This window comes from Prionailurus bengalensis, chromosome B2, assembly GCF_016509475.1.
Source record: "Prionailurus bengalensis isolate Pbe53 chromosome B2, Fcat_Pben_1.1_paternal_pri, whole genome shotgun sequence".
Classification (NCBI taxonomy): Eukaryota; Metazoa; Chordata; class Mammalia; order Carnivora; family Felidae; genus Prionailurus; species Prionailurus bengalensis.
In genome coordinates this window covers 37892000-37900800 of record NC_057349.1, presented here as the reverse complement: position 1 = coordinate 37900800, position 8801 = coordinate 37892000, and positions in this window count along the sequence as shown.

Here is an 8801-nt window from a genome sequence, read left to right as displayed (position 1 = left end):
CAGAGAGGTCAGCAACCAATTCCAATAAAGTAGCTAACAATTCTGAGTGTCCAAAGTGCCTCTAAGCCTAAGCTCTCTGTATTGAATCATTGGATCTTCACACATCCCAGGGAAGGTCCATCCTGTTGTTTGCTTCTAATTATGAAGAAATGGAGACATATACCACTAATTTGCTCAAAGTCAACTGGTAAGCAGTAGGAACAAGATCTGACCCAGGCACCCTGGCTCCAGAGCCCACGCTCATAATCCTTGCCTTTCTACCTTGGAAGGGTTTCAAGCTCCCTGTCCCTAAAAAGCCTTGCCAAGAGTAAGGGCCTTCTCAGATCTTCTAGAAAAATAAATTGTTCCTTCTAAGGGCCAGTCTTACACACACCAGGTCAGGTTAGCCCTTACACACTTATAATCTGTACATGTGTTAGAGACCTCCTCCCCTGGCCAAGTGTGCCTTATTTTTGGGGGGATGATATAAAGTATGTATGATTATTAAGGACACTGTACAGATAAGGCACCATACTCAGGCTCTGTATGACAGTACAGCCTGGTCCAAGCACTACTTTCCTGCAGTAAGAACTTTTGAAGCAGAACAAGGGTCAGTTTCCCAGATGTCTCCAGAGCCACCAACAAGCCCTTAAACCACTGTAGGGCTCATTGTACATCATGCCTCTATCCTACCTTGTACCAAAAGGATTTAGAACTGAAAAAGAATGAAGTCTTGCCATTTGCAGCAATGTGGATAGAATCAGAGGGTATCATGCTAAGTGAAATATGCCAGTCAGAAAAAGACAGTATCACATGTTTTCACTCATATGTGGAATTTGAAAAACTTAAGACCATAGGGGAAGGGAAGGAAAAATAAGTTACAAGAGGGAGGCAAACCATAAGAGACTCTTAAATACAGAGAACAAACTGAGGGTTGATGGGGGTTAGGGGGTTGGAGGGGTGGGGAAAATGGGAGATGGGCATTAAGATGGGCACTTTTTGGGATGAGCACTGGGTATGGTCTGTAAGTGATGAGTCACAGGAATCTACTCCCTAAGCCAAGACTACACTGTATACACTATATGTTAGCCAACGTGACAATAACTTATTTTTTACAAATAAAAAAATAAAAAAATAAAAATACTTTGCCATTAAAAAATTTAAAAAAAAAAAAAAACAGACCATGCATGGAGTCAACTTATTCTCCGGGGGTAGTCACATAGGAAGGAGCTGAGGGACTAATACACAGACTCCATTCTTCTCCCCACTAAGATCTCCTTAGTCCAGGGCTTCCTACTGGAAAAACCCAGTCAGATGCCAGAGGGTGAGTGTCACCCCCATAGAGCAGCCTTCTGAGGCCCAGAGCAAGGTGGAGAAGATGGAAAAGGGGGTTTGGTGGTGCAAAAAGAAGGTATCCCCCAGCCAAAGCAAAAACTCTCATTTCTTTCTTATGGTCAGTATTGCATTAACATGGACTTCTCCAGTCAACCAAACCTCAAGGGGGAAAAAATAATATCTTTGATCTTGACAAAGGGAGCTGCAGCACTCTATCCTCTTCCCCAAGGAGGGAACTAGAATTAGAAGGGGAAAGTGTGTACTCTTCTCTCTGAAGAAAGATTCTTAAGATAATTAAGTTACTCTTGTCCCAATTCTGTATTACCTCATGTCCACAATTCATTATCCATAGTTCCAAAATCCAAACTACTTCTGGAAACTACGGGGTTTTTTTCATACTTTGTCAGCAAAACACAACCCACTGACATGAACTCTTTATAACCATTATTCCTCTTAGCAGGAATGTCTGTTTTCTTGCAGGACAATTGTTTGATTACTAAAGACTTCCCTAGATCCTGTATTATGTAACATACCCATAAACTTTTATATACACATACAGTGTATATAATTTATATATAGTCTATGACTTCAAAACTCTGAAACATTTCTAAATTCCAAAATCTGTCTGGCCCCTAGGTCTTCAGATGAAAGATCCTGGACTTGTGTTCTCATTTACTTTAGCTCCATAATATTCTTTGGAAAAGAGAGAGGGAATTTTATGTTCTTCATTTATAATTAGTAGACTTTCCTTACTTGGACTTTGATATAAAGTTCTTTTAACTCAAAATTAGTTTATCTCCCTGCCCTTTTTGAATGTTATGTAAAACTTTGGAAGACAGTAGACTATGGTACAGAATCATAGCAGAAGGGAGAGGAGAAGCTAGAGGGATGCTCAGAGAATTTACTGAATAGACTGAGGACTGTTAGTCAACATCAAGGGCACTAATGAAGTTCGTACTTAACAGCACAGATTCTAGAGTCAGACTCCCTGAGTACAAATCTCAGCTTTACCCCTTACCACTCAACCTCTTTGTGCTTCATCTTCTATTTTAATAATATAGCCAAATCCTATTAAAATGATTTTTCACAATCACCATCATGTGAAGTGTTTCCTTTGCCATGTGGGGATACCAGAGAATTTAAGTAATATACCCAAGGTCAGGCAGTGAACTTGAGGCAAGTGAGGCAAGTGAGGACTGCCAGTCAGATCTCCTCCCCAAATTGGGTTCTTTCCAATTTGTCACCTGCCTCATTCACAGAGGCTTGCCCCTGCCTGACCCCTGCAGGAGGGGAACATGTCACACAGTGTTCTTGGCCAGCCAATTCTCAAGCAGGAAGAAGTCTGAGATATTTCCAGAAATGTTAGCTTTTGATACTCTTTGTTTTACATCTCCACCCTGATGATTTAACAAATAGCAATCACATAATCCAGACAGTGCAACTTGACTTTGCTTGCAGAGGGATCAGGCCTGAATAAGTGGATTTGATTGTCTTAGGGGAATTAGAGGCTATTTTCTAGTTTAAAGGAGGAACCAAGAGCAAGTTGCTTTTCTTCTAAATGCATGGGCCTTAACACAGCAAACTTTAACTCCACAGATGTGAGTAAAATAAAGTCAGGTGTAAGATCATCTTTTGCCTCCCTAGGCCTGGTGGGAAGGAAAGGAGAGTCAAAGGAGTAGATGTCCAGACCTCTCTCTCTCATCCTGCTCTCTGCTCCCCTACTGTGCTTTCCATAGATGGAAACCGATTGGAAGCCTGAGGGCAAGGGAGGCCATGGAATCAACCTCTTAGAGCAGAGAGTGGGACAGAGAGAAGTGAAAAATGATCCCAAGCAAGAGTGGGGCAAATGGACAACAAGCAACCCAGAATTCCACCAACCCAGATATCAAAGGGCATCCCTTTCCTGTAATGGGGACAGGCAATATCTTTAAAGAAATAATAAATTATAGGAAGAATTCACACACTGTTTGAAATATCCATAACTGTGTAACAAGTTACCTCAAATATAGTGGCTTAAAACAATGAATATCCATTATCTCACACAGTTTTGAGGGTCAGGAATCTGGCCGTGGCCAACTGGGCAGCTCTGGCTTAGGTATCATGACAGTGCAGTCATTTGAAGCTTCTCCTGGGATGGGGGTGGGGGCTGCCTTCAGGATGGCTCCCTCACAGGGCTGTCAGCTGGAGGCCTTAGTTCCTCACGGTTATCAGATGTATGTTTCAGTTGCGTGTCACATGGGCTGTTCAGAACATGGCAACTGGCTTCTCTGAGAGTGAGTGAGTCAAGAGAGAAAGCAAGGAGGGAACCACATTGTCTTTGATTACCCTAAGAAGGCTCATACCATCACTTTTGCCACATTCCCTTTGCTAGAGTTTTAAGTTCAGCCCACAGTTAAGGGGTAGGGAACTAGCCTCCGTCTTTTGAAGTGTGGAGTATTTAAGAATTTATGGGCCTATTTAAAATCACCATACACTCAGATGGAAGATAGAAGGAGATTAGAGGAGAATAGGGATTAGGGACCATGTACAGAAGATCTGGGAAGATCTCAGAAGAAAGCTCTTGATGCCCTCCCAGCCCTCCTCTTCCCCCACACCCCAGAGGTCTCAGGCTCCCTAGGAATTGGGGCCCTGCCAGGATCCATCATTCTTGGCGATCCCTGTGCCTTCTCAATCTTCCCAACTCATTATTATACCTACTCCATTTCCTTTAATTGCTCTTGGTTACCCATTCTTGGAAAATAGTTAAACTAAATTGACTTGAGGTATTCATGGCTTATAATGGACCTACAAATCCCTTACAAGGTCTACCTCATTCTAATAAACACTCCCCTGGAGGCTTAATAAACCTAAAGGAATCAATCTCTACAATGTGTTTCATGTGGGGAAAGGATGGTTTCAGTGACACTAGTAAGACGCTCCTTGCTCCCAAACAATATTATAACAGAGTACTTGCTTACATGTTACGTGACTTAATTATCCCAACAAAAATGAAGACAAGTTTATGATCACTAAGTGACAAGGAACCTAAACCAGCAGAGAGAAAGTGACCAGATGGCAGAGGTTAAACATGAAGCATGGAGTTGATACTCAGCATGGGGCTCCTGCCTTGAACCTGTTCTGTTAGGACCCCTGAAGGCATCATCCTGCCACTATCCCCTTAGCAAGACACGTAGCCCATTCTAGGAGCCCAGGGAAATAAGGGAGTTGGCATGAGTTTATTTTACTTTCAATGGTCTAGGGAAGATGATGTGACCACAGAGCAATTATAAAGCACTACCAGGATGACTCTGGGTCTGCAAAAGATGAGGGAGTATATATTAAGGCAGCAATTCTGAGACTTCTTGCCAGGAACTACTTAAACTCTTAAAAAGTATCAAAGACCCCAAAGAATTTTTACTTATATATGTTATACCTCTTCAATATATATTCACCATGTCAATTTATTTAATTTATATTTATCATTAGAAATTAAAACAAAAATTTTAAATATTTAACTCATTTAAAATCAGTAATATGTATTATAGACTAGTATAACGTTTTTAATAAAATCATTTTCAAAAACGTTAGGGAGAAAAGTGGCATGGTGTTGCATTTTTGTAAACCTCTTTAATGTTGGGCTTAGCAGAATGCAGGATTCTCCTGTTTTTGTATTCAATCTGATTTGAAATCACAATCAGATAGGGTATAGAAATGCAAATGGAATGAATGGAAATGGCAGATAATATCTTAGTAGTATTATGAAAATAGCTGACCTCAGAAATCCATACTTTGAGAACCATTGAATTAAAGAGTTATTACTGGGGCTCCTGGGTGGCTCAGTCGGTTAGGCGTCCGACTTGGGCTCAGGTCATGATCTCATGGCTTGTGAGTTCGAGCCCCACGTTGGGCTCTGTGCTGACAGCTCAGAGCCTGGAACCTCTTCAGATTCTGTGTCTTTCTCTCTCTCTCTGCCCCTCTGTGTCTCTCTGTATCTCAAAAATAAATAAACATTTAAAAAATTTTAAGTTATTACAAATTCTTCTCTTCTTTTTTTTTAAAATTTTTTTAATGTGTATTTATTTTTGAGAGAGACAGAGACAGAATGTGAGTGGGTTGGGACAGAGAGAGAGGGAGGCACAGAATCTGAAACAGGCTCCAGGCTCTGAGCTGTCAGCACAGAGCCCGACGCGGGGCTCGAACTCACGAGCTGCGAGATCATGACCTGAGCTGAAGTTGGACGCTCAACCGACTGAGCCACCCAGGTGCCCCCAGATTCTTCTCTTCTTAATTTTGTTGATCGCAGGCTCTAAACAAGACAGTGCTGGAGTCAGCACTTCATGGCTCTGGGACTATGACATGTGCAGACACATAAAGCCACCATGGCTGTCTTCAGTATACAACGGAAGTGACAGGGATGAATAAAGGGAAGAGTTGTCAGGAGGAATGGAAAAGCCTGGATGATACATTAGGGCACAAGGGAATTTTGTTCCTTGATAAGATTTTTACTGTTCTCTGTGGGATGGATAAACTTCTTTTCCCTTTGAAATTAGATGTGGCCACATGACTTGCTTGAAGCAGAGTGATGTGTGGCATTTCCAGGCAGAAGCTCTAATGGTAGGAGTGTTCCCTTTACCACCCTCTTTCCCTCTTTGTAATCACCAGTGTTATGTGTGAATATTATCTGCCCCATAAGCCTAGAGCCAAGGGTGAGGACGGCACTGATGAGGAACAATCTCCAGCTAACCCTTGCCGGACATGTAGCGCAAATGAGGAACATTTGTGGTTTTTAGCTACTGAGATGTTTGGGTTGTTTGTTATAACAGCACAATCTAGCCCATCATGACTGATACAGCTACTTCACTTGAAAGGCAAGTCAAAGATATGGAATGTACCATTTAGTGCTCATTTGTTGGGAGTTTTCTGTGCATTAAACACTATGCCAGGTACTATGATTACGGCTGATTTAAATTTGGCAGCAGCCGTCAAAGGGCTCATAGTGCAGAAGGGATATAAATAAACTATGCCACTCCACCATAATTGCCACTGTTAACAAAGGTGAATCTAGGGTACTTTGGTAAAGAGAAGTCCTTGAATCCTGAATAAGTCATGGAATCAGCAAGAAGCAGCATACTTAGCTGGAATTTATGAAGGAACATTTAACCAAAGAGACCATTTGTTAGATATGTGTAGGGTTAAAGTGGCCAACAGAGATGTTGAGCATCCATGACCATCAACAAGAAAGCCAGCCCTCCACCACCAAGCCTGAAGGAACAAGGGTTAGAAATGACGTTACTGGGCCTGGTGAGAGCTGGACTCATGGCATAGGGGCTGTATGACGCCAGCCAGGAAGACAGAAAATAGGAATAAATACTCTGACCTCTCTCCTTATGCTCTTCAACCTGCCTGTACCTCCTACAGATACTTCTGGAAACCAGAGACAAGGGTACGTGGGTGATGCTATCAAAGCAGTAGGTAGAGGACAGTCTCCTAGTAGTCAGAGCAGCATGGGGATTGTCAGGGAGTACGTCTGGAGAAGCAAATGGAGAATATCCTGAACAAGAATCCCCCCCAAAAGAAGTGTAACAATCATTTAGACAACATTTTCTCAAACTTTTAATTTCATTGCTTAATTAAAATGTCTATAGCAAAGCGGGTCCATAGCTACTGCTGGGATAGGGGAGGAATTTGAAGGAGTATAGAGGGCTGGATACTTGAGACTCCTTTTATGAGAGAGGCAATGGACATATGGCCAAGAAATCCCATCTTGGATTTTTTGTTAAATAAAACTTATTTTTTCTGTGAACCTAAAACTGCTCTTAAATAAACAGGAAGGTATAGAGATTTTCCATATACTTCCTGCCCCCACATATGCAAGGCTTCTCCACAATCAGCATCCTCCAGCAGAGTGGTACACTTGTTACAACTGATGAACCTGACACATAATCACCCAAATTCTATAGTTTACAACATGATTCATTCTAATGTATAATGATGTGTATCCATCATTATAACACCATGCAGAATAGTTTCACTGGCCTAAACATCTTCTGCACTCTGCCTTTTCATTCCTCCTGCCCCCAACCCCTGGCACACTGATCTCTTTACTGTCTCCATAATTTTGTCTTTTCCAGAAAGTCATGTAGTTGGAATCACAGTGTGTAGCCTTTTCAGATTGGCTTCTTTCACTAGGGTAATAGGCATTTAAGTTTCCTCTGTGTCTTTTCATGGCTTGATAGCTCATTTCTTTTTTGTGCTGAATAATATGCCGTTCTCTGGATGTACCACAGTTTATTTATCAATTCATCTCCTGAGGGACTTATTGGTTGCTTCCATGTTTTGTCCTGCATCTCTATGGGGAGCTGGGGGGGTGGAAGACAGGTGGAGAGAGAGGAGGAGGGGAGCTGGGAAGAAGTATCACCCAGCCAGGCAGAGAGCTGATCACTAGGTAAATTGTAAGTGGATGTTGCATCTTATTTTTCAAACTTAGCCTAAAAAGTCCTGTGGCATCACTTCCGCCATATTCTATTGGTTACAAGACCATTACAAACCTACCCAGATGCAAGCAGAGAATTAATTCCACTTCCTGATGAGGAAAGCAAAGTTCTAGAACAATACTGAGCAACACAGCAGCCACTAGTCACACGTGGCTGTTTACACTTAAATTAATGAAAACTAAAATTAGAAATGCAGTTCTTCAGTCACACTACCCACATTTCAAGTTCTCAATAGCCATGTGAGGACTTGAAATGTTTCCATCATTACAGAAGGTCCTATTGGACAGCACTGCTGTGGACAAACATGTGAGACAGGAGATGTTATCATAGCTCTCTTTCAAAGATACAATCTGCCATTGGACAGCACTTGGACAAACCAAATCATATTTGGGAAGACAAACTAAAAATTGCACAATGACTCACATGATGTTGTACACAAAGGTTGGCAGTAACTGCTGCTGTTTACCTGGAAGAGGGGATAACTTGAGTTAAGGCTCTCAAATCAGAGGGTAGATGCATAGTCCCAGGGGCTAAAAATAGGGCCAATAGGAAGATATCTCCAGAAGGGTGATTTCAAAACATGTATTTTCCATCTTTCTAGTGTCACGGGTCTCTTTAAGCACATGATGAAAGCCACCTCTCCCTAGAAAAATATGCACATGTACCATATGATACACTCAAGTTCAGAGGTCCCTCCCAAATCCATCCATGGACTCTCCAGATCAGAGCCACACTCTAGGCTGTGAGCTCCTAGAGGTATTTCCTTATCCACAGTGAGTAGCAGTGTGTGTGGCCTGGATGACACTTCATCACAGTATATCGACAGAAAGGGGCACATTTCTGCTCAATACAAGTAAGAATTTTAACAGGCAAAGAGGCTCTTAAGGGAAATAGGCAATGTCAGGAAATCAGAAAGTTTCCCAGCAGAAGTATCCATGTAGATTGCTGACTATGTAGAGAAGACTTCAGTGTGCAAGCTAAACTGAATAAGCCATAAGATCTTGCACAGTGCTG